This window comes from Arctopsyche grandis, chromosome 3, assembly GCF_051622035.1.
Source record: "Arctopsyche grandis isolate Sample6627 chromosome 3, ASM5162203v2, whole genome shotgun sequence".
NCBI classification, from domain to species: Eukaryota; Metazoa; Arthropoda; class Insecta; order Trichoptera; family Hydropsychidae; genus Arctopsyche; species Arctopsyche grandis.
Window position 1 is genome coordinate 9,413,095 of NC_135357.1, and position 26,120 is coordinate 9,439,214.

Below are 26,120 nucleotides of genomic sequence, written 5' to 3' on the forward strand. Positions count from 1 at the left end.
CATAGAGACATCTACGAAAAAATTGGATAAGCAGAAAATTTTTGCGAGAATTACATACATTTTTACAGAGTATGTATGTATATATGTTGGGGGGTAGCATATTTATAATAATCAACAAATTTGAGATGCTAGAAACTCGAATTTGCAAGAAACGGTTGCCAATTTGGTATAATAAAATCAGATAAACTGGCAAACTCTTGATAGGAGACGATCAACCTGGCATCACATACATATGTACGTCCAAATTACAACACCGGGCCAGAGAATGAACACATGATCCATCAGTTGAAAGCATTAAACGCTAAGAATTCACATTGAAGTTTATCTGTTAGGCTTTCCTGGCATATACATATGTATTTGAATAAAATAAAATAAATATACCATTATCATGCATCATCTATGTACATACAGCCATTCGATATATGTCGAGAAATAATTATCAAATATACAAATGAGCCGTTATATTTGAAAGTGACGAAAGCCAAATTTTCATTTCCAAAAACACTATTTCTGTTTAATTCACAAATTGTTATCAGTTATTTTAATTCGATATGTCCAGAATCTCGGAAGAGCAGAATAAACTTATTACAGGCCACCAATATTTTTAAATATTGTTAAACGCAACACATTATATTTAATGTTTTATATTATAATGTATCTAGGAATGCCACACTCAAATATAACGGCTCAAATGTATGTATAGATCAAATCAAAATTTAAACAACTCAATAACAATAGAGACATTCGAAAGCGTAAAGAATCGATATTGAAACGACCTCAATAGCTAGAAAATTAAAATGACTCACGCACAGCAGAAAATTCAAAATGTATTTATTATTTTACGGTCGATTAATTTTGTCGGCTGAAGTTTATATAATGAATAAATTTAAAATATCGTAAATACTCATTAATTTCCACGTAATGTACGCGCGCGGATTAAAAAGACTTACACGCTCACGATTTATTGCAAACTATGACGGGCGAAAGCGTTCGAGTCGCGTGCTCAAATGGTTATCAGACTCTAACACACAATAATAATAACAATGTAACAAATCGACGTTTTTATACACATCCAGACAATGATTAACTTAGTATGTATATCACTACGAATCTAAGTAAAACGAACTCCTTTAATTATACGCGGCAAAATAGAAATAAAAAAAAAACAACACCGATAAAAATCACACGTGCAATTTGATCCTCGAGCAACATATTAAAATGCTAAGTGTTCCGATAAGACTGAGACTGAGAGTCCCACGGGAGCGAAATGCAGTCGGGATTTGCAGTCTGACTGCAGCGGGATGATTTATGACTCGCCGCACATTCGACTGCAGGAGTCGCCGGCTTATCGAGAGACGACTCTCGTATTATTTCATTTCGTTTTTTATTTTTTATTTCATTTTCCAGATTTACGAGATTTTGCGGCAGGCCTGCTCCCATTCATCGCAGCGCCGCCGATTGCCACGTGAAATATGAGATTTTCCCCATTATCCGACGGGAAAGCTCATTTCGCGCGCCGATGAAAATCCGGATTTGCTTAACACACATTCACCGCATGTAGATAGTTAAAACTAATATTAATAAAATACAAACACACGTATATAACCACGTCTATTCATGACGGTACAGTGTAATAAATAATATGTCATATTAACGACCAAAAATGTATTAAAGGAATAATCATTTTTTAGTATTTCGTCAAAGCTACATACAAAATATATGAAATTTTGTATCATTTCTATACAAGTCACTGAATTACGAGACACCGAAAAACTCGCAAATTAACGAAACATCTATGAATTGTACATAAATCAATCTCAAATAGTGGTGACATAGTAGGTAGGAAGGATATTTAGCCAATTTTACCGGGAACCGTTTTAACAATGAAATCAGAGAAAATTGGCAATTTCTGATAGTAAATGATCGACCTGGAGTCACAAATATCCAGGTCTGACCAGCAGCACTACAGATATACTCACAAAAATTCTTTTCAATCGAGGTCAGCTCATGGGATCGAACCCGGCGCCTCTCGACGCTAAGCAGAAGCTTAACGACCGTGCTATGCTGCTGGCTATAAACCTCATTACTTCCTACACTCTTCTGAAGACTTTGAAACTGTTTTTTTTACATTTTGCGAGGTTTGGCCGCTGATATAGAGATTTCATCAAGCCAGCAGTATGGCTTAATGGTATTGTGTATGTTTAGCACCAAGTGATCAGTGGGGTTCGATCCGCCGTACTGCTGGTTAAATTTAGGGGTATTTGTGACTCCAAATCGATCGTTTCTTATCAGAGTTTGCCAATTTTATCTGATCATTGTTGAAACGGCTCCACAAAATTGGCAAAAAATCATCTTTCCTGTTATCACAAATCTTCTGTATTTATTGTGTGTATAATTTGTAAAAATTATGTACAAAATCTAAGTCCATAGATATCTCAATGGATTTATTCTTTAATTAATTAATTAATTAATTGTTGTTTCGTGTTCTTCAGCTTCTGGAAATACAGTGATTTATGTAATAATAAAATGCTGCATTGTTTGTAATTAATTGTCCAGAAAGGCGCATTGCGGTCTTCCTGTCAAGCCTTCCTGGTTTATATCTACATATGTAAAAATGAAATAAACTTTGGGTCCACTAAATCGATGGTGAAATATAGTCGAAATTAACACGTTTAAGAAATCAAAAAATTTGGAGACGATGACAGCTAACCCTTTTTCACTAGCCTTATAATAGACAATAATATCGTTGACTCTAGAGATATTTACGAAGCAATAATGCATGTATATCAATAATGAGAGCAATGGTAAAAATAAATTTCGATTTAAAATAGCAACACTAATATTTTCATTTTCACAAGAAAACTTACGTTAGAGTGCTTCTGTTAGTGCAATAAGAAGTCTCAAAATCTATTTTAAACCTATTTTTATATTTTATTATTATGCCATTACTGGTTTTATCCCTGAGCAACACTGGTACATACGAGTATATACATTTTTAGATTATAAATTTGAAATCACATTCAAAAGCGGTGACAAATAGCAGGTAGGAAGGTTTTGACTTATTTATTTTTTATTCAATTTAAAGTCACACCATATATATTTTTATTTATATTTATAATAAATTTGAATTTCCCTATGATGTCATTTCGGGTTGCCCTGAGCGACGTCTATAAATGTATGTATGTATATAAATTTTGAAATCATATACAAATAGTAGGTAGAATGGTTTCGCCAATTTGATAAGTAACCGTTTCAACAATGAAATCAGATAAATTGAGAAACTCTGATAGGAAACCATCGACTTTGAGTGGCAAATATCCAAATCTGATCAACAACACTGCAAAAATACTCGGAATAAATTATTTTCAATCAATGTCAATTCAGTGCTCGAACTGGGGAACCTCTCAGTGGTTTGCATTTAGGCAACAACCGAGCTATACTTACAATGAAGCTGACAATACCATATTCCAAAAATTATTGAATCTTTCACTTTGAATCATCATTGAGTGTATACATAGAAGCTACATACATATATTACTGTATGTAGTATATTAGAATCAATTTATTAATTTATCAAAATTAAGTATCTGTATCTATCCCGAAAATATTCAACGATACTTTTGAACCCATCGATTATCAAAATTGCATATATGTAAATCATACGCCACATTATTAAAAGGTCGATGTAAATGACGATATCAACATAATGCAAAAATTCATTTTTTACATCGCGATACGAGAAGTTCTCCCCCGTTTTCTATCAATTGAATATAAACGCAAAAGGGGTAGTAAAGCTCGTTCGGGCAAATCCGGTAACGATCGGGCCAATCCGGCCACCTAGCATACCCCTAAGCGTTGGCACTCTCCAGAGAGAAAAAGAGAGAGAGATAGAGGGGGGGGGGGAGGGACGTGAGAGGGACGTAGTACATAGTAGAGGGTTGGTGTATATTGAAAGTGTTATCACGATCGCGCGCGATAATGAGAGCTCCAACGCCTTTATCTGCGCCAAATTAAAAAAGGCCCCGCCGCTGTCGCTTTCACTTTTTACGACCGGGATTAATTTAAATTGACTCGACGATTTTTATTTTCATTTTGATAATTGCTACAGCCTAAGATCGTCTACACTGGGTTGAGGCGAATTCAGTTCAACAACAAATATTACCGAAGCCGGTTACGAGGGGCTTATGGCTCAAGCTTTGCATTTTTTTTTTTAATTTACTTGAAAAATAAATAAAAAACTTAAGTAAAAAATATTGCAAGCTATAATACTGGTGAAATTTATGTCTACAAATTTTATTCGAATTATAATGATGCTTATAAAACTCGTCCAAATGATGAATGTTATGCTGCTTTTTGAATTATATTTTATTTAAATTTGAGAGTGATTTCAATTGCATACCTATGTATATACATACATATGTATACATGTTTTTATTTTTTAGTGAAATTTCATTTAATATTTTTGAAGAGCCACTTAAAACCAAGCACATAAAAAGCTTAACTAAATTAAGAAATCCTTAATAAATACTCTCATATTTTTTCCATATAAACAGATGAATAGAATTAATACCAAAATTTAATTAATTTTTCAAACGTCAAGACGGTTCATTTATGAAAAATTCATTTCTACTTAAGATGCCAAGATTATAAGATTAAGATGTCAACTTCACATTAATAAATTCTATTTGGAAATTCCACTTTCAAAAACAAAATGAGCCTTAAATCGCTTTCAAAACTTATCTCATCTTTGTCGTCAAATATGTAGATGTCAGAATTGACCCTTACAAGTTAGAAATAGCATCGGACAAACAAGCCTTCTCTCCTCGCCCTTTCTCGCCTATTTTCCTCCGAAAGCCCCGACTGCAAAAAAATGCGAGCCAAACAATGCGGTTATTTTGGGAGCGTTTCGTTCGTACAATTATGCGAACAAGTCCGCCAGCCTAAAGTTCATTTCGAAGTTCAAAGTGTGAGTGCGTCATCGGTATGCAAAGGGTTAGCAAAATACGATCATCACACCCGCATAAAACATTTCGATCGCACATAACACTTACAATTATTAATTGATTTCCAACGGGCGCCTGCTCAAAATTATATAAGAAAAGTTCCAAACGATTATACAGTATAAAAAGTTTACCGAAAAAGGTGCATTATCAAAAGCACCGCCACCCTTAGATTTAGGGTTTTCAATTTGCGGACGAGTCAACGAAACTTTTTCAATAATCTGGAAAGTTTACGATTCGAAATGATCCAAAACGTAAAAAGTTAGCGAGTTAATTTAAAGAAAACGTTCAATTTCGGTCGAAAAACGACACCGTAACGAGTCGTCCTCGAAAGTTAAATATTGAATCTATTCAATTCGCTCGATAAAAAAAGGAGAATCGTGCCAAAATTATACGAAGACGTGCAATGCGTCAATTGGGAACGCCTCGGCGAACGAGCCGAAGTTAACCCTATTCGCATAATATAGAACACTGATTAAAAAGTATAGTTGATCTCCTAGGAGGGTTCAAAAGTGGGTGGCGAGGAGGGGGGACGGGGTGGGGGTGAGTCTTGCCAAATTGAATTTATTCCCTCAAACACAACAAAGGTCAGCGGCCCGCTTTTAATCAAACAACTCCTGTTTGATGCAAATAAGGCCGAAGTTTGGGCCGACAATAAGTGGGGCCCCTTCGAGCTTGGGACCTTTGTAAAAACCCTCCATTGCGCTCGTGCGCCTCTAATTGTACCCTAACGGAATTATCTGAATATAGTGTGTATGTACTTAAAGAGAAAAAAATCATTGTGCAAAGTCTTCTTCTGCGACTGACAGTTCTTTGCTCCAGATGCTACCACACTAGAATTTGAAAATGAGTGATTCAACACTTGAAATATTTTTGTTAATCAATAAATTTACAGATACATCTTTGGTCAAAAATAAATAATTACATTACTAAACGATCCCAAATTCACCTTTCAACGTCAAAGAGGTGCGATAAAAATCATACAACGTAAAATCAATTTATATTTTCCCGCGACAAAATAGTTACTTTGGATGTACTAACAAGTTAATTTAGTATAATAATTTCTTATATTTTTTTAGCTCTACATATTTCATTTTTATAACATACATACATATGTGCCATGACAGAAATTGCCCCAAGGTGGCACATGTCGTTAGATTTATTTATACTAGCAATTTGTCAAACATAACATTACATAGACTACATTTTAAGACATATATGGACAATCAACAAATTTTTGATACACAGCAAATTTGTGAGAAATGCATTATGTAGATGGAATTTAATAAGATTCAACAAATTCGAGATACTTATAAATCGAATTTGCAAGACACTGGGCGGGAGGATACCAATTTATCGGATCCATCACAACAATCGGAAAATTCGATAGAAAAATTGGAAAATTCCAACAGTAGACGGTTCCAAGTCGTCTACTATAATTTTGGCAAAATTAATCAATTAAAATTAATCTTAATTTTTCTATGTGCAATTTTAGTTAGACTTAAAGAGTATTTATGTATAAAATAGAAACAGGAATAATATATGTTTGTATGAGATATATAATATAATAAAAAGCAGTAGAATTATAAATAGAAAGATAATTGATATAAATTGTTGACTCTCTTCATTGAGAGTCCTAAAGTAAAATGGTTGAAGAATTAAAAAAATAATAATGTGTATGTGTAATGCATCTATGCATACCGAAGTGTTATTAATATACTCTCAGGGTGAAGACAGATGAAGTTTTAGAAATCCTCAAAATTAATTTCATAAACTACAAGGAATTAAAGTGTATAAATTTTAAGACATATGTAATGTAAAGATATGAGAAAATGCATGAAAAATATTCATTCATAGATTTCTATGTATACATATTTACAAGGATTTAATTTTTTTAATTATTTGAGGTTATAGATAATATAAGCATCTGTGCTAAATTCTACAGATATAATTATGTATATATGTACTAAGATCATTAATCGGGCAGAATAAACATTTCAATAGTCGAGTCGAAAGCTCTTAGAACCCCTTTCGATACATATAATTATGCTGAAAGTTCATAAATTTGGTCAGGATTAAGCTCTCATAAAACATTCCCCACTTGTTAAATGCTAATTACACGTTTCAAAACCAACTGCAATAAATCTTCAGTTTGGAAAGTTCCCTTTTTTTCACTACTAGTATTATTATTGTTCTATTCCTACTGCGTCTTCTCGAGCGATAAACTCCCACTACTTAGCCCCGCATAAATACTCATTATCGGGATTGGATCTCATTTAATTCCCGCGGAGTGAGTGTGGGAGGATTTTCAGAGGGTGGTAGAGGTTTCCCTGACCGAAATAGGAAGAAAGGGATCGAACGTGTGGGGAGGGGGTGGGGTGGAAAACGCCGAAAGAAAAGCAGACGCCGAAGCACTATCAATTTTAATTTTCCGATACGACGCTGATTCCGCTACTTTGCTTTGCAAATCGGGTCGTTAATAACAACAAAGAGGGTATTTATTTAGGTAGGGAGGGTGCTCGAGAGTAAATATTTGATATTCAACGATTGGTTAGAGATTTCGATTAAACGAAAAGGAAAAAAAAGCACGCTTTACGTCTCTATTGCCAATTTTCACAGCTCCAGCTACTGTGTAATAGAAATACATAAATTTCTACCGTTTTAATAATAAATTTTATTTTTTAAAAACAACACGGAACATTTGGAGCATTGTAAGTATACAATTTGTGTATACAGCTATGATCACATAATTCTTATTTTTAATTATAAATAATAATATCAAGAAAAATATCGATCTATTAACGTTTTTTCGATATACATATACACATAGATATTCCACGGTAAAATTTCCGACTTCACATAAGTTATAATTTATATCTATAGACGATTTCAGTGATTCGAATGTGTGTTTATCTTTAAATGTTTCTTACTTTATTTCAGGATCAATATTTTATTAAGAAATTCTAGTTTTCTTCGGTATCACGTTCTAAAAAGTCAATCAGTGAAAAAAAACCATTAAACAATCGAATATTCATAAAAATTTTCAAATAAAAACTATGATAATTGAATTCAAATTATTTTATTAATGAAATAATATCGTTTTAAACAAATAATCAAATGTAGATTTGTTGATATACATAATATCTTTTATATAATCTAGCGAAAATTAATTTCTAGCGAAAAAAACTATCGTCGTAGTAAACCAGTTTTTCTGAATTTAATATCCCTACGGATTCCATTTTATATTGCGAATATATTCAAACAGCATCCTGCGGGTGGAAACTATTTTTTAAGTTATTTTTTTCCATGGAAGACGACTTATACGTTTTTATATCAAGACATAAAAAATGAATTAAAAAATAAGATTCAGCTGAAGAAAAATACCTGAAGTTTCCTCACTCAATTTAATAACGGAACCGCCGGGTTTTGCAGAACATTTAGAAAACGCTGTACATACTTTTTCATTTCCATTCGTCAAAGGATATACCTATAGAAATATATAGGGATTGACAAAGTGGTATTCAATTTATTCATGCATATTTGGGGTTCCGAATCGGGAAATATTTATTAGAACTGTTAAATTCCAATCCATCAATTGAAATTCTTTGACAAACTTTAGCATCTGTGTATGTATACAAATAAGCACAATATGAAAACATATATTATAATCGTAAAAATGTTCATATGTATCGTACATACATATGTATGTACATGTCATGAAAAACAAAATTTGCAAATACAGAGTGTACCATTTCCAATGTGAAAATACTTTTGAATAAGCATTTGAAAAGTTTTGAAAAAAATGAACAAAGGAAGCCTTCACTATAGCAATGTAATTCACAAAATATCATTATCATTACTTTGATTTACAGCAATTCTCAATTGTGCACATTTGCACGCGTCCAACTAGCAACATTCAAATTACTTAATCGCACTGCATGCGCCAAAAAAAAAATAAACCAAACCCAACATATAATAATACCATACGAGTCATTTAAGAACCAAAACAGAACTGCAGGAAAAAAACAGTCCCGACAAATAATTGCCTTTTAACACGCCACACTATGTAATAGCCATCAGTTTATCATACACGTACGTGTGTAATAGTTAACTTATGAATAATTAATTTCGACCGGACGGGAAGTCATAATTATTATTGTCGTGAGTCACCATGAAATCGTCCCCATTGGATTAATTTCACGTACCAGTTACCTCGCTGATGCACCGTGTGTGGAGTCAAAGATTCGACTTGTTTATCCGCATGCTGGGTAATTCGCAAAGTCACAAGTCAAAGGGTCCAAATGGGCTGAAAGGGCACATCAAACGATTCATTAGGCGCACTCGTCATGTAAAATGTGCACAAATATCAAAGCGTTTTCATACTGGAAAGGTAAATAAAATTAAGCAATCACCCCAGTTAGGCTAGTCGCAAAACGACGGGGCTAAATCTGCTCCGTGGTTGAAATATGTCATGACGGTCATGTTTGCAATGATTCATATGATTAAATGGTGTATTTTTTTGTGAAATTCGGACAAAACTCGTAATTTTGTAGAAAAACATAATTATTGTTTTCACAAGACGAAACTGTATCATCATCACATTGAGATTGTCTTGTTGTTATTTCATCATACTTTCAGGAAAATGATTCGCAATTTTCCTGAAAGTGTTATTTTAGCTGTTGTAATAGTTCTAATGGTTAAATATACAGTGTATATGTAATATAAGTTAATATCAACTGGGAGATTTTTAGAATTATATTGTTTCATTTGGCAGAAAATCTAAATTTGAAGACAAATTAACATATGTATATTTATATTCTTATAAAATCTTTTCGTTTTACCTGATCCAATAATATTCTGCTTTTAATAATATCAAATTGGGCTATGACAAATATTTTTATGTCCTCCTAAATTTAAGCATAATAATTGGGAATAATACTCAAAATTTTGGACGATGATTTGATTTACAAAAGACAACAATACGAAAAGTAAGAAGATTATTTTCGTTATTAAATTATTTACTATTAGATATACAGAGTTTTACATTGAACAAAGTTTTCCTACTTCCAGATTCAACTCTTGAATTCTCAATTTTAATTACAAATGAAATGTCAAAACATTTTTTTTCTGCAATAAAATCGCAAAATAACTATGTATAATATAAACACCAGAGCTATGAAGTCGGATCAAAATCCAACTCCAACTTGAATGATTTTAGTAAGATGGACTTTGCTTTATTTATTATAAAATTATTAATAGTAAAGAACACATCAAAATATGTGCAATTCAACGATTATATTTATAATGTAATTTAAATTCATGATTTTTATAACGAAATTATTAAATTTCAATTCATTTACATCAATAAAATGAGAGACTCTACATAGTTGACGCATCCCGTAATATAATTAAAAGGAGTTGATTTTTTACACGGTTTCCATTAGTTTCATTTACGACTCCGCTTGAAATTGTCCGACTCCACCACTCCAAATCGGACTCCACAGCCCTGCTAAGCACTCAAATTATATTCAAAGTTCAAGAGATCAATGCGAAATATTTTATTTACATCAATCGTTGATTTGATTCAACATGTTTTATTGATCTATAAATTCCATAAATAATTTAAATTGAAAACTATACAGTGACTATGATAACCACTAGCATGGCATTAGCATCTTTCCAAAATCGAAAGCCCAAACCTACATCTCCAAGATTGGTTAGATTAGGACGTTTCGTCGCGCGAGTAGATCACGTTTTCAATAAAACATTTTCCTCCCTTATCTGCGAACAAGCAACCGGCCCGACTGAGACGCAATAGAGACAAAATCCAACCGATTTTTGTCCGTACAGACACACTACCCAAGACGTAGATTCGCCTGAACCTAGGGATGACACTTTGCGTCTGTTTAATTTTCCTAGCTTCCCGCCCAGACCCATAAGGGTGCGGCGAGTAAGTGAGTTTTTGATAAGGGCGATAAGGAGCGAATTTCCCCCTGCCCGCTAACCGAGTATCTGGCATGCTGGGTCTGTAAGGATAGTGTCGTTAAAACGCAATTCTGGCGATTTATTCTTGTAACAAAAGTGCAATCAGATTTGTTCGATTGTATTTACACTATGCGGGGGGCCGTTTTTCAGTGTTAAACACCGTTTTGATCGTAAAACTCGCTAACGAACGCAATCAAATCCGATAAATTATAACCGAAATTATCTTCGGGGGGGTAATAAACAACGTAGCCGATATGAATTCGTAATGCGAGGAAATCGGGACGTCCCCGAAACCCCTCCCCCTCATCCACCCCGCCAAAACCCCGCTGGAAGTAAAGGGCGCCGAACCCCGAATTATTTCGTGTTATCTGTGGGCCACCTCATCACTTTGCCGGGGGTGATTCGACCCTAATAAACATTTACCTGAACGCACACATTTCACGTAGGCATAGAATCATATAAGCTTTTTAGCCGTATAAATATAAAATTTTCATAACGAATCACACTCATATTGGACGTGTGCTAAAAATTCAATCATCGACTTCGTCCAATAAGTTACGTAAGGTAATAGAGTAATCACTATAAAGATAAAATAATCTGCACAACAATGATATTTGTATTGTTGAAAATCGGCTATGATGATTTATTATTGGGCATGTTTGGATACCATTCCCTTTAACTTCGGAGAAACTTCTCATTTATTCGTTTTGTTCTCCAGCTTCTACGTGGTGATACGTCATGCCCGTCGTTGCTGTAACAGTTGGGACTTTATATTCTTTAATAATTATTTGATGGTTGTACTTCCTGCCCGCACAGTTCTTTATCGGATGGCTTCTATATCAAAAGCTATCCGACTTCTTTATGAAATCGTTGCTGACGTGCATTAATGTGATATTTTCCACCTTAGTGAGTGTAAATTATCGGAGATTATTTTAGCCTATTCGTCTGGTAGCCTGCGCTCATCATTATTTTCATAATTGGATGTGATGTATGAGGGTAATTTTAATTTTCTCTCTTCTATTTGGGACTAACGGGGATATTTTGAATTCACGGCTGGTTCTTGTATGTACATATACATACATAGGTATATTAGTGCTGACTGCAAGTTATTTCCGTTTTTTGACTATTTATACTATTTTTTACTAACCTCTTTTACGTTTCACTTACGATTACAACAACAAAATAAGTTTGCCTCTTATCCGATCGTTTTCATACTTTGCCATATTGCTCATTTTGGTCATCAATATAAGTAAATGGAACCTCCGCCATTACGATGGTGCAAATATATCGTGTAAGACGCGTTTGTAATTTGCCCGCCGACATTCTTCTTGACGTTAATCGCCCTAAATGGTCAGTGGCATTGATCGCCCACTGCGCTCGCCTCGGCGTTTTCTTGGTGAATATCCCTTTTCGCCGTCATCTGGATTTAATTGCTTGAGCGCCTATAACTATTTCTTTTTTCACTCTACATTTTGTGAAATTTTTGAACTTTTGCTACTGTGTTTTTTTATGTATTATCTATAAATATATTTTTTCCATGTAATTGATTATATTTTTTACTCTACCATGTGTTCGACCATTGTTGCGCATTAGGAATACCTATAATGCCGCAATGGTCCAAACTTCAAATAAATAAATGATGCTTTATAAGAATAATAATTAATTAATCTGGTGACTTACAGTAAGTTTGCGGTATTTTCTTGAAGCTATGCAAAAAATTTATGAAATCCATATACATATGTATGTACATATGTTTTACTATTTTCAAAATAAATTTGTGCAAAGCAAATATATGTACAAGAAAATGTTGAAAACTAGGCTCTGATATTTTTATTCAAAAAAGATTTTATTAAATGTTTAAGGATAAAATAAATATAATGTACATACATACATATATCGTGATGAAGAAAAATTGATATATATTTTTATTATAATTTCAACCTATACGTACATACATATGTTTGTATGTACATATGATAAATTCATAAAATGAAATTCACACAAGGTAAATAGTGGAAACAATTCTTAAAACATCCTTCGAAATGTTCTTAAAATAATAAATATTTAGATACTTTTTTAATACACTCGATGAAAGTTTTACGTATTTGTAATATTTATCAAGATCAAAAAGTCCAAAATCAATAACAACCATTATGTATTCTACGAACTTCCATATAAATTAAATATCATTTTTAAACACATGAGAAAAATTTTCAAGAATTTTTGGAGAGACCAAATTGAAATAGATGTAAACTGAAATACCCATAAACTTTCATAATAATTTTATAATGCTTTCGACCAAACTCTCTTCCTACCGTAATAGCACACCCAAAATATTCTAAATAAGATAAAAATTTAATATGGTGAGTGTATCTCGTTAGCGTTCGGCGTGTGACGCTCACCTTATGAATTAGTGATGACAGTTTGATTTATGCGGGAAATGCGCTCCGTTTATCTGGGGGCCTGGTTTATTATGCGATTGCATTTCAGTGCATTTCAGCGACCGACCGGTGCATCGCAAACCGCATTACCATACAAGACAAAAACCGGTCGACATTGCCGCAGTGTCGATAACCCGCCGATGCATGTGTTTGCTACATAATACAACTGAATGCACATATGTATGTATGTATGTAGTACCGGTCAAATTTCAAGACATGTCTTTCGCCTTGAAAATAAGGTATCTAAGGTACATATATCATGATGGTGTAGATGTGAGATGAATTTGAATATTTATTTATTTGAAGCAAAAGTTTTGTACATATATATCAAATACATACATACACATGTAGCTGATATGCCCATGCATAAATCCACTCGTGTACGCACATTAAGTATTATCAACTGTATGGGAATGTTTGAGAACAATCGAAGCGAATGAGGGATATTTGGAGAGGTTGTGGTGGAGATTTGGAAGCGAATGAAAGGATACAGACATTCCATTTCCGCGAAGCGTTATTAAGCTCGCTGAAGTTGTCTCGAAACTGAAAACTTGGACCGTTTCCGGTTTTGCTTTCTCCGGTGTGAAGTTCACTCGAATGCTGTTCGGATTATGAGCCGTTTCGATAGTTTTGCGAGAGTGAGGCTCTTCTTTATAGTGGATAGTTTGTATCTATATATTTGTTTATAAAGATTTCTAAAACGGTCGTATCTATTTTAAAATAATTAAATGCTATTTAAATATATCAAATTATAGTGTTTTATGCTAATATAAATGAATTCTTATTTCAGTTCTGTTTGTGATTCCAATTCCCGATTCCTATTTCAATTCCGATTCTTCTGATTACTTTTTCATTTCCGGTTTCGGATTTCTTTTTCACTTCCGGATCCAGATTCCTGTTTCAGTTCCGGATTCGGATTCTTTTTTCATTTCCGGATCAGGATCCTTTTTTCAGTTCCGGATCTAGATACTTTCTTATTTAGCACTACACCACTGATCGCATGGGTTATGGCATATTAAGAGGGATGGACAGCAGCGCCTTGTCCATACAAACGTACTATACTTCTCACTACCTCAATTGTGGCACTAGAGAAATTATTTTTTAATATGCTATGGATATCCACCATTGAGGTGCATCTATCGCTTTATTTTTTTGATTAATTATTTTTTATAGGAGCTAGGAGCCGCCAAACATCTATAAAATCGCCTCTTTTTTACACCCACGAAAAAAGTCTAGCGTGGTTATTTAACGGTCGATTTAAAAAAAAATACGCCGATAGATGCACAGAAAATATCTTTCTCATACCGATGATGAAGTTTTTTTAAAAATTGGTCCAGTTTTGGAGGAGAAAATAGTAGAATACGAAACCTCGATTTTGTCAATTTAAAACACGTTTTATCAGTTCGAAGCGCAACTGTCTCATTCACTCAATATATATATATTGATATATATTGTCGCATTCACTCAATATATACATACACTCAATATATATATCGAAGAAAGGAACGGTAACAAAATTAAGGTTTCGGGTGTACAGCCCTCTTAAGCGATTTACATTACAAATACCGTGCAAGGCCGGGTAAAACCAATAGTAATATTATATATAAAATTTAAAATATACTAGATTTTTTGCAATGTTGCGACGAGTATGCTATTCAGATTTAGAATTATTTATTTATTATTCAAACAGGTACAGATTCAAACATTTAATTAAACATGAAATCTACGGTCAAACGATTAACAGCCACAGAGACATCTATGGAAAAAAATTGCATCATTTTCTTATCAACAAAAATCGAGATGCTGAATAACTAGAACTTTCGCGAAAGAATTGGAACAGGATTGCCAATTTTTTGGAACCCTTTCAATGAAATCCCATAAATTTGCAAATTCCGATAGGAAACTATCGACCTTAGAGTAAAAAAATAACTAAGGTCTGGCCAGCAGCATACGGTATAGAATTAAGTGACCACACAATTGAAAACATTACATGCTAACCATTGATATATGTATGCTGCTGGTTTCTATTTAATAGAATGCTTAAAACGATTAAACCAAAGAGACGACCCTCACGCAGAGCCACACACAATAACATAACCGCCTAACGCCGGCCTCCCTAATACGTGGTTACAGATAAAACATAAACGTACCTACTCGAATAAATTTATTCATTTCCGAACCATTTAACAATATTCCGACGAGCCGTGTCCGCGACTCCGGAAGGTCTCAAGCGCCAACCCATTCCGGAGCGAGCCGGCTCCGGATCCGGATCCGATACACGCCATAAAGGTCACATTCCCTCGAAACGCAATATGAAATGTTTGCAGTTTGAACCGTAGTTATTCACCTTATCGGCTTGCGGAACGGCAGTCGTAGAATTCCAACGAAATACGATTGTGTGCCGAATCGTAAGTGCTGGGCGGCGCACAACCATAATTAACGAACGTGTACCCACCTCTATGTACATACGTACACCTGTAATTTAATTAGAGTTAAACCCAAATTTACTGTGAAAAGTACGACTGCGAAAGTTTGGACAGAAGTTTCAGAAATTTGTTTATTACCGTAATAATTAGCGTGGAGCTTATTGATTGTAATATACATACATATGTATGTATGTATAGGTATACACACGAATTCAAACAGTTTTTATTTTATTTTTACATACGTATATTTACATATCAGGAAGGCCTAACAGGCTAACCCCAAACATCGATATATAATTCAATTTTTAGTATAATTTAAACGGTTCCCGGAAAGATGCACTAAATTTCACTGAATAGTAGTGCAGATTTGAGAAGTCATAATAACGTCAAAAAAAATAACGCAATAGAAATCCACAAAAAAAGGTAAGCACCCTCGAATAACATATAAATACCCCTTGACGCCCATTTGTGGAGGTCTATTGCGTTTGTTGTCCTTGAGCATCTTTGAAAGTTTGTATATCTCGAGAGTGCAACTATCTCGAGTGCATTTTTCCGGTCACCAATTTTATCAAATCATCATAGAGACATCTATGGATAAATTTGCAGCATTTTTATTATTACTAGCCTCTTCTTACTTCGCTTTCGATTTTTACGTCCGATTTAGTCTGACAAAATTTGGGTTCTTATCCGATCGTTTGCAAAAAAATGCCATTTTACTCGGTTTGGTCATCAATATATGTATGTGAAAATCAAATCCGCCATTAGGATGGTGACAAATAATCGTAATAGACACGTTTGAAAATACTCCATTATCTTTCTCGGTGACGTCTATTGTCCATAATTGCCGGATTTATCCACAGTATTCCAATCGTTTTTTCCCTTTTCGCCACCCAGATTTTCGTCAGATTTTAATTGTTTAAACGCCTATAACTTTTTCTTTTTTCACTCTATACTTTATAAAATTTGCATTATAGGCTCTCTTTATCTCTCCTATATATTTTTACTTCACTTGTAGGTTATTGTACGAATCAGTGGAATTCGGAATGCTGAAAACTCGAAAATTTCATGAAATGGGTAAATGTTGCCAATTTGTTGGAACCTTTTCAATGAAAATCAGATAAATTTGCAAATTCTGATAGGAAACGATCGACCAGGAGGCACAAACCAAGGTCCGGCCAGCGGCTACCAGTGGGACACGAACGCGTGACCTCTATGTTCGAAAGCATGTATTATAACCACTAGTCTACGCTGCTGGGTAATAAAGTTGAATAAAAAATAAGTAAACAAAATCGATGAATATATAACCGACTTATACATATGTCTATGGCTCGAGCATATTGGCGAATGCGCATGCGCATCAAATGTGGCGTCCATTGTCTGGATTGTACAAACATACAGGTGAATTCAGGCAAATGTACGATGATAATTGTCTTGGTATATAATATTAAACAATGATGGAAATTAGAATAATTAATGGAACTTTGTTTGTAATATGGTACTTGTATAAAAACAGGAATTTTCAAATAAATCATAGATTTTAGAATGTTTAAAAATGTGTAGTCAAAATCTGAATTTCGAATTTCGAATCTATTTATTCTTCATACATATATCCAATGTTGATTAAAGGTGCAAACACACTGAATAGAACGTCATGCACGTGCTCGTGGTTTCCGGTTGGAGAGGGCGTTTCTTCAAATCAATGTTAATTCGTACGATCTTATTATTTCGACAAGTTTCTCCTACATTTCTTCATATATGGGAATCACCGTTGTTGATTGTCAATATAAGGGTAAAATATGTCCGAAAACACTCTAGGGGGTGATTTTTAACCATGATGCCATAGCATAGATTAAGCGTGGTACCGGTATTTGCATGTGCAACTTTCATGCAAAGAAACCGCTATGTCAATAAAAACACTTGTATGTCAATACACGTTTTAAATATGACCGAAAACTTTCCAGGTGGTGATTTTTGGCCTAGGTTCCATAGCATACATATGTACATATGTAGATAGGGCATGCTAGCGGTATTTTTTTTGCACGTGCAAACTGCAAATGTTAATGTGTATAATGTTAATACAAGAATAAAATATCACAGAAAACTGGTTGCCATAGCATAGGTCAGGCGTGCTAGAGTTTTTTTTGCATGTGCAAACTGTCTAAAAATTACGCGCCGTATACTTACATATCTGTGTGTCCCTAGGTCTTAAAGAATAAATTAATCCTTTTCTTAAATTATCACCCGGTATCCTTTTTGTAAAAGACGCTTTAAATTTTCACGTAATATCTATTTTGTTAAATAATATAATTTATTATGAAACTTAAAAAAAACAAGAGGTTTTTATTTTTTAAATATATTTGAAGTTGTCAATATATTCTGCTGTTATAAATATGTTTTACTGCTTCTAAGGTTGAATTATTTTCTTTAAGATTTATACGATTTTTATTCACTAAGCCTTCTCTCGAAAGCATTAAGTATCCTCGCGTTGATAAAGCTCTTACAATCAGGTGCTAGTTTGTGAACAAATCGCTTATCAAAAGCTGAAAGCCGATTTTGAATTTACGGCTTTTGCTCACAAACGGCTTTTAAATTACTATTAAATAGCAAAGCCTATCGAAAACTTACACAAAGGCTACAAAAATATAACGCTACACGCGCACAGCTTTTTGAAGTCATTTGAAAACATCCCGCACAAAGGTAATTTTAATGGTTTTTTTTTAATTACATTTTCTTTTGAAAAGAGAGAGCAAGAGAGCACGCCGTTAGGATTTTTTCCCGATGAAAATTCATTTAAACGAACCTCGGGTTTAATTAATTTTCGCTGTCAAACAGCGTTCAGTATCAGATCCTAACGAGCTCCGTGTCAAATGCAATAACATGCATTACTTGCAAAAAGTGCTCTCACCCCCCTCTTTTCCGTTTCCTACGGGAATGTCGATCTTCCCTGAAATTCAACCCCTGCGTGTACGTGACCCGTTTTCAACCATAAATGAATACCGTTTTGCATATTTAGATAGTTCTAAAAGCGCTGCAGCCAATCCACTATCCTGCTTAAACATACACACCACGACATGTCTAATGCCTTGAGCGAAGTCTCGCTAAACACTACAAGCATGTCTAATTTAAATTGTCAGTAAGGACATGATTTACCTTCGTGATTGACACCCTTAAGTGTTTCCAGACGCAAAGTGAGAAATTGTTAATTTAAGATTTTAAATACGACTGAAGATAGGCAGGTTAGATTAATCTCGATATACTTTATGCAAAAACGTAAGCTTTTGGGTCTTACACTTATGTAAGTTGTACATGATTCAAATTATAATTTGATAATAATAATAATAATTATTACTTATGTACATATATTATAATTATCATATCTTATGTACTAAATATTAAATTAATTAACTAAATATGTACCGTCAAAGCGTTTCAATAAGCCTTTTGGCTCTTTCAATTTGGAAAAATTACTAAGTAAATTTTTCGGATTCGAAAATCGTTAGAAAATCGCAAAATTATTTGATTAACATGAATAATTAATAAAATAAAATAATCTCAAGACCTACCAGGAAATTTTGCACCAGAAATGTTGCCCTAATAGATCCTGGATATCATCGGGATACACTCTGAAAAGATTGATTACAATTAGTCAAACAATATAATAACAGTTTTATGAAAGATTCAACAGTAAAAACAATCATTTCAAATAATATACATGGATTTGAATTTCTGCATTTTTTTAATATTATTAGCTTTTTATTAGATATAAATAAATAAGCAAACTTTTCTTTTCGTGGGTTAACACTAGTATGGTGCCTGTTGATATTGTATAGTATGACACTGATGAACAGAAGACTTTCGATATTGTTTTCATTTCAATATTATTCCTTGCTTTTTCAAATAAATCTGTCTCACAAAAACAAATATTATTATCTAAATAATCTTTATATACAATATATTCTGTTTACAGTCGAGTTTAAATATTTTTTTACGTGTTTCTAAAAAACATCGCTTTGTGCTATTATTTTTATAATAATCATTTTTAAATAACTGTAAAATACAATATTATAAAATATTTATTTTTTTATCTTGTTTAATTTTTTTTTTTTTGAGGAAATGAACTTCCTGTTAAAAATTATATTACTTAATAAAAAAAAAAATTTTTTCTTTGAACATAATTTTTGCAATTAAACCTTTGAAGGACGGAGCGTCGAGATCGAAACGAGTGTCCCGAACCGGGGTAGAGTTAGACCCCAGTATTTTTTAATCAAAATACAGCTTTTCTCAATACAAACGAGTTCAATATATATTATATCTTTTTAATTATTTTATACATCAACATAAAAATTTTTTAGTCCTATAGCATGTTTTTGACTATTTTTGTATTAAAAAATAACGAAAAGCGTCAACATGCAAATGCACATGCATGTTGCCTGAATAACCACGCGCCAAAATTGACAAAAACAATAGCTTACGAAAATATAGCTGTCTTTTTCTCTCGCATTGATTCATCGATCAACAAGAATATGCAAGCGAACAGTCAAAAAAACATCTTATCGCTTATCGCTACCGCCTTTAAATCATACTTTGGAACGTAGAAATGTATAAATGTATTTATTTACGATGTACCCCTTTTCTAAATCATACAAAATCTCATAAAATAAATTTCTTGTATTTCATTGTAGGAATACAAAAAATATGGGGTGTATAGCTTTGAAAATTACATAGTTATTACGAAAAACGTAAGAATTGGGGCACTTGCATACCCCACTTCAGTGAGGAAGGGTAAATTAAATAAACTGGGGGTATTACTGAAAAAAAAAATTTCTTGATTTGAGGGGAAATCATATAATTTTTGGATGTGCAACACGTGCAATGGGGGGGGGGGGAATAATTTTTTTGGAACGTACTGTTACGTAAACTAATAAAAAGAGCCGCCGAGTAATTGCGATCGGATTAGGCCGGGTAGCGTCCTGAGAGACCGTGTGACCAGTGTAAGTGGTTTTAAGGTTTAGCGACAGGCTAAGTGCATGTAGGCTAAACAATGGCGACCGAGTTGGCTGGTATTGGTCCTTTCGCAGAATTGACCTGTACCGTGGGAGCGAATGTCGTGGGAAGACATAACCGTACGTGACCATAACAATAGGTAAACAAATTAGACGTCGAAGATGTCCTGAGAGATCTATCCCTTATAAGGCGATACTTCGGCGATATCATGTCATTCTGGACTGAGCACTGCCAGTGCGTGTATCTCCTTAACCATCAATAAATGCTGTGAAACGACTGTTGGCTTTTTACTTGGATCCTCCACCCACCCCGATACGCAACAGTACCATGAGTCCTAGGAAATATGGTCACCCTAGTTAATTATATAATTCATATTGTTCAAATTGTATACTTTGTTGTTTCATATAATGTATTACACCCCGAGCTGCATTCACCACATGAAAGATCAGATTAAGCGATACACGAAGGATATTGCCGAAGGAGCTTTCGAGATTTGAGATTCATTTTAAGTACGGCCATTAATTTTCAACAATAGCCTTAAATAACTACCGCGAAGAGGGAGAGGCTGCGGTGTTGTGTAACGTCACGTACCATTTTATTGTCGTCGACATGCAGTCTGTCCCATTGTCGTCGATGCATTGTGCTCTCGGGGTGCAGCAATTAGCCTGATAAGAAGCGTATCCCGGTTTTCCCGGGTCCCGGAAACATATAGCCATCGTCGTCAATATGGCGAAGGGATTACATCTTATATGCCACGCTCGTCCGCTCTATCAATATAGCCGGGGGTTTCTGGGCATTGCTGCAGCAAGTATTACATACAACCTAGCAGTAAGTAGCGGAAGCTTAAAGCTTGCTTATTGTTAACAACCGCTGTTACGGTGGACGTTTAGGTCATGAGCCTTCGGCTATTGGACGACTGGGTATATGTACATATATCCTTGGATAAGCTCGACTGGAAGCTTTCAAATTGATTTTGAAACCATACATTGACATGGTTGTTGCAATTAGGTATAGATCTGTAGATACATATGTATAAATGGATATGAGGGTTCATTTGCAGTATGGAAGATATCTTGAATAATGGTATACATAGCAATGCACTTTATTACATCCTGGTCGTAGATCTAATTTGGAAAGAGACTTTGTATGTTTGTAACTTTCGTCCGTTGTTCGATGGTTCATAGTTCGTAGACAAATTCGATTTTTTTTTCGATTCATAGGCGCTGATTCTATTTTTTTCCCCGTCTCCGGAGGCGAAGCCCTAGGGGGTGAAGCCTCTGGGGGCGAAGGCTCCGGGGGCGCAGGTGCCGGATTCTGGTATACATATCATTTTGAAAGAGACAGTATATATGTTTGTTTGTTCGTGACAGTCAATTTAATAAAAAAAAACAAATGAGTATTCAAATAAATTTAGATAAAATAAAACTATTCAAATAAATTTAATAAAATTTTAACTATTAGATTAGTCATGTTAAACCGGTTTATATCACAAATACCGAGCGAAGCTGGGTAAAACCACTAGTTTGTTATAAATATTGTCGTTTCGTTACAGAACTAACTCGAATGCTTCAAAAATCTTGTTTTTTTTCATATAACTTAAAACTCACATAAATGTAAAAAAATAATTATACCTATTTTTTACATACCTCTTATGCATTTCACATGGTTTTCGTGTAAGTGGTAATTTTTTATATCTCTTATCTCTTATCCGATCGTTTTCATACTTTGCCGTATTGCTCATTTTGGTCATCAATATACGTTAATGTATCGTCTGCTATTACGTTGGAGATAAAATATCGTATACAATGCGTATCAAATATCCACAATTTTGGGAACGGTGACGTCTAGCAAGCTACTATAACCTATCTTTCAACCTATTCGACGTGATATGTTTAAGTTTGAAATTGTTAGTGGTGAAATTGTGAAATAATTCATTAGCAATTTGCTATTATAAAATAATAAAAATTAATAAAATGGACGCCATTTGGGGGCTGACAGCGGAGGAAAACCCCTCCACTCATAAATTTGGTCAAACCAGGAACATGCATCTCATTTTATGAAATACTATGAATAAAATCGATTATTCAGCACCAAAAAAAATTCAATAAAAAAAGTTTTATAAATTAAAAATTTCGTCAAAGTATACAGCGCTCTACTCCATGTGTACTTTTACGAAATAATGTATGCATGAAGTAAACAAGTGTTGGATCTCGCTGACATAAGCTAGTTAAAATCATCAACGAACAAATTTTACTGATTTTTATCGTGTTTGACGACTAACTTAATCTCGAAATTATTATTTTATTTAATTAAAAAGATAGTTATGTTTTTAAAAGCTTTTTATGAACTTCATTCTGTTTAGTTCTGTGACATTCCCGCCTGTCAAAATATTGTGATCTGATTTTGAACCACTTGCACTCTTTAAGGTTGCTTTGATATCTAACCACTAGCATTCAAGTATTCGACATGAAGATAGAGGAGTTTAATCATTAACGAACTGATTAAAATTTACATCGAAAACTGTCACATCGGAGTGATGACAGCTTGCTTTCCATACGCCTATTTGTATCAACCCTTTTCAACTCATTAAAACAGTGATAAAGCTACTTTTTTTCACTCTCATTTCTCAATGACCAGCACACAAATTAAGTAATTTTCATTATAAAAGTTAATCATATGTATGATGTATTAATTGTACTCAACTAATTCAACTACTACTAATAAATACTAACAACTATGTACTTCAACATAACATAGAATCCATTCTGAACATTGTTTGTTGAGTAGTTTACATAATAAGCCCTTAATACGAGGAGAAAAATGATGTGATATGTTTATGTAGATATTATATAAAGAACATTAATGCATTAATATATAATATAATATATTATGTACGATTTAAAATAGTCGAAATAGCCAGGGAGTGCATTGAAAATTTTCATTTTCAATCTTATCGACATTTTCACATGGGATTACGTTCGGAAAAGCGGATGCAGAACCCATGTTTACCCTCGTGGAAATGAACCCATTGTGCGCATTCAATAACCGTGCACGCACTGAGACATATACATATATACATACATATTTATATACATATGTACATACATACATGCATATACGAGTACGTGTTTGGCGCGCGTGCGGTCAGCCAGAGGAGGCTGGCTTGCACAACTGTTTACCTCGGGGAATTTGATCATAGGTGAGTCTGGACTGGAGTACCACTGTTAGGTACTGGAAACACCCCCCTTGCTATATAGGGTACCTTCCCTCCCCTTCACATTGATTTGCATTCAACGATGATGTCCCGCGGGATAATTCGCGGACTAGTTTAAGCAACGCAACTATACGTAATGGAACGAATGCAAATCGATTTTGCACTTTTGTCCAATGGTATACATACATACATAAGTTTAACCTACTTCTAATATTGGAATAGTTTTTGAATATATGCACATATAGCCAGCAGTATAGCTGGGTGGTTGCGTTAATGCTAACTAGCAAGAGGTTTCCGGATTCAAGCCCTTGGCTTACCTCGATTGAAAACAATGTATTCGGAGTATTTCTATATTTGAGACTTTAATTGAAAATAATGTATTCGAAGTATTGAAAGTAATGTATTCGGAGTATTTGTGCAGTGCTGCTGGTCATACTGGATATTTAAGACTTCAAGTCGATCGTTTCTTATCATGATTTGAATATGTTTTTTACGGTTTTTTTAACGCTGGCATGTCCAGTCTATACCCTCGCGATCCATTCCAAAAGTCATCCTCTGGAGTGATTTTTGGCTGATATTTTATCCTTGTATTGACAGTGGTTTGACAGTGATTGATAACGGTGATTCCCACGTTTGAAGAAATGACATGAAGACATTCATGTCATTTCACAGTTGGAGTCTACCTCGATATGTCATGCATTCTTTTGAGTGTCTTTTTAACATAAGGATATGTTTAAAAGCATCCGAAAGAAACTCCATAGCCTTAATAATAAAGCGAATGTTTAATGACTTATATGTGACGCCGTTGTCGAAACTACGTAGATATAGCTCACATCCATTTCATTAACAATTGACGCATGTTGAAAAATGTAAATTATGCAAATACATAGGTATATGTACATACATATGTATATCAGATACATATTAAAATATTTTTTCTATTAGATTTTTAATTTCAATCGAACATGCACACTCGCCTTTACAGATTGCTCCAAAGCGACGAGTGAACTAATACAAATACAATACGATAAATACAATCAATAGAAGCATTTATACAATGCGAATTCATACAAACATCATCCACAGTTACATTTATGGAGAATTTTTTGCAGCATTTTTATTATAAAAAATGGTAAACTTCACGACGCTGAATAACTTCAGATATGCAAGAGAGATTGGAAAGGAGGTGGCAATTTACAGGAACCATTTCAATTGAAATCAGAAAAATTGGCAAACTCTGATAGGAGACGATCGACCTGGAGTCACAAACCAAGGTCTAGCCAAAAGCTACTAGTGGGAATCGAACCGTGACCAATCTGCTCGAAAGCATAATATACTAAATATGCTAACTTCTAGTCCACGCTGCTGGTTATATATATTTACAAATGTTATCTACATGTACATGTGTAAGATAATGAAAAAAAAAACATCCACGCCATATGTTCGATTTTCCTTTATATGTGTAATTAGAAACATATTCGATTGGATATATTATATATACATATGTATAATAGTTTGCGTAAAAAATAATATTATACTAAGCCGAAAGGTAAATGCAAATATAGTACGAAGCAGATAAAACTTTCACGCTGAAACTCAATATAAATCTAAAATACAATAAAAATTATTTGATTGCATTATATCGCGCATTCGACGTCAATAAAATAACAAAAGGCGCTTAAAAAGTTTGAAACAATGAACAATAAAACAGTATGGAAATTGATTCGTGAGAGGGAATTTTCAAATTTTCCGCTCAGTTTCGATATACGATTTAAATTTATGATAGTACAAACGCGATTTAAAAGCTGGACGGTGATATAATATACATCATATGTAATAATAATATATACTAGCGTTTTAATGAATGGTCGGTAGGCGATAGCGTTGGCTATTTTTGAGCCGCACTGCACCGGCTCAAAGGGTAGATTTGGTTTTAATTGAATAAACGCGGTCGTATTTTATCGCAACATCAAATTATTATTAGGCTTTCGCCGAAACGCTCCATAGATAACGCTCACTGCAGATAAATCCCGCAAAAAATTCAAATTGA

At 33.9% G+C, this 26,120-nt stretch overlaps 1 protein-coding gene across 1 annotated transcript in view; it reads right to left on the reverse strand.

The window, feature by feature from the left end:
- Sema2a (Semaphorin 2a) overlaps positions 1–26,120 on the reverse strand; it is a 512,925-nt gene that overhangs the window by 277,586 nt on the left and 209,219 nt on the right. Inside the window, exon 5 of the mRNA XM_077428031.1 lies at positions 19,416–19,475. The gene's annotated coding sequence lies outside the window, so the exon portion shown is untranslated. The remainder of the gene's footprint in view (positions 1–19,415; positions 19,476–26,120) is intronic.